The 2,259-nt window shown below is 30.2% G+C and overlaps 1 long non-coding RNA gene across 1 annotated transcript; it reads right to left on the bottom strand.

Moving 5' to 3' along the window:
* Nucleotides 1–215: 215 nt before the first annotated feature.
* Nucleotides 216–1,313, bottom strand: LOC133827916 (uncharacterized). Its single transcript, XR_009890570.1, has 2 exons — nucleotides 1,058–1,313; nucleotides 216–809 (listed from the first exon to the last, which is right to left on the bottom strand). It is a non-coding gene; the product is annotated as an uncharacterized LOC133827916 (long non-coding RNA).
* Between the last annotated feature and the right edge of the window lie 946 nt (nucleotides 1,314–2,259).

Here is a 2,259-nt window from a genome sequence, read left to right as displayed (position 1 = left end):
CTGAGTACATTTTATTTAAATTTGTAATAAAATTATAAATTAATTAAAAAGTTACTCATACTCATATTGAAACTAATATGTTTAAATACATTTTAAGTGCTAGGGCATATGTGCAATTGGAAGATGATATTGGAAAGCTAGATGCTATTATGTTCGGAGAAGTAGAAGAAAAGGCATTTGGTTGTTGTGCAGTATAGTTGATGGAAAATTCTACAGAGTTAAGAATAAATATTATTTCATTTGAAAATAATACATAAGAAAATAATTGTTATTAATATAAAGTTACTCCAAATTACTCTTGCAAGAAAATCGCCAATATATTGAAAGTGTTGCAAAAAAAATTAGCAACAAAAAAATAGACAATCAAAGTGTCTACCGATCCAAACGTTGAAAGCAATAGAGAAAGTTTAAGAGAAAAGGCTATGAACTCCTGATATCAATCCATTAGAATGAGAGAAGTGGTTAGATAACAAAGAAAAGTTAAAAGATTCTAACAGTAAAAACAAACTTAAACCAGCAGAAAGAGACACTGACTATCAGTAATTGATTCGTCTAACTTAATACCTTCAGTACATATATACTTAACTATGAAGTTAATCAAAGCATAAATCAACTTCAACAACCAATTAGCTTATGCGTACTAAGCATACATATTCAATATTCCTGTCAAAATTGAGAATCGATACTCATAAACATATATAAATTAGATTAATTCAAGCCGAAACAAACGTATAATCAATAAAACTTACTTAAATAATCAATACATCAAAAGAGGGACTAGATAATCGAGAATAGGAAGTCAATGATTACTGCACCAAAATCACATCAAATAAATGAAAAGAAATATGAGAGTTGGGAAATTTGTAGCTAAAATAATGAGAGAGATAAATTGGCAGGGAAGAAGAGAAAACACATTCAACTTTACCCAAATCCTAAAGCACCCACCCATTTATTACAATAGGCTAAGGCCACTAATCACATATTTATCACACACCCATATATATATATATATATATATATAGTTAAAAATCTGAAACTAAAAGTGTGCAGCACTTACCCACCCAAACATCTGAACTTTGAACTGTGTGAGGCGAGAAGAGGCCAATCTATGCCACTGTACTTGAGTGTGTGTAAGAGAAGAGCTTGACTGATTTAGGGAGAAGCAGCAAGTGGAGATAGGTTCGACTAAAAGGTATTGAAGTAGAAAGAGGAAAGCCATAAGCTCAAAGATGAGTAAAGGTTCGTGTATAAGGTATTGAAAAAGGAAAGAGGAAATGAGTAGGGTTCTGTCTTTTAGGAAAAGATGAAAGGTGGGTGGCAGAAGACATAATTTACCAAAAAAATTAGTATTTTTTTTTTAATAATCCAACTATTTCTTAGACCTTGGACCATTAAAAATAACTAGACATAGCTAGTACTATTTGGATACAAACATAAGAAATAATATAACTTTATTGAAAACCTAAAATATTGTATCAAATAAAAGATAAAATAAAATGTGATATTGTATGGGATTCCATTGTTTATAAAACATAACTTTAAATACTAATTGCGGAATTAAATCAAAAACATAATTTAAAAAACTAAAAAAAAATAATGTCATCCTCGATCAACACGTAGTCCATTGAATCCATTCATCCTTAACACACAAGCCAAGCTTCCATGAATCCTTCTGCCTTCCATATTCATTTTCCTGCATCAAGTTAAAACTAAAGGAGTGAGCCTAATGCCCAGCAAGGAAAATCTACTAATAACATACATTATTTATCATATGCATACACTAAAAAACATATGACTATATAAAAAATAACATATATCGTATAGGACTACAATATTAATGGCCATAAAAAATTCTTGGGGCTTGTTAGCTAAGCAAGTCATATGCCCATAAATTTGTGGGGCTTACTAGCTAAACAAGTCATATGACCAAGGACTATAAAACATATTATTGGGACTTGTTATCTAAACAAGTCATATGCCCAAAGACTACAAGACATATTATACATATACATACCATAACATCAACACATCATAACATAAACATATCAGAACATATAAGCACATAAAATCTATCATATTTTCCTTACCAAAAGCAGGGATATTTGAGAACAAGAACGGGATTAGAACACTCCTATAAACCAACAATAAAAATGGTGAGAATCTAAAGAAAAAGAGATGAAAAGAACACTAAACCATCCAAGAAGAAACTTACCAAGAAGAACCTTAAGTTTTAAGAACTTAAATACCTAATCAAGAATC

This window comes from Humulus lupulus, chromosome 1 (assembly GCF_963169125.1).
Source record: "Humulus lupulus chromosome 1, drHumLupu1.1, whole genome shotgun sequence".
Lineage (NCBI taxonomy): Eukaryota > Viridiplantae > Streptophyta > Magnoliopsida > Rosales > Cannabaceae > Humulus > Humulus lupulus.
The sequence above is the reverse complement of the archived record's forward strand: the minus strand, read 5'-3'. Positions and strand labels throughout refer to the sequence as shown.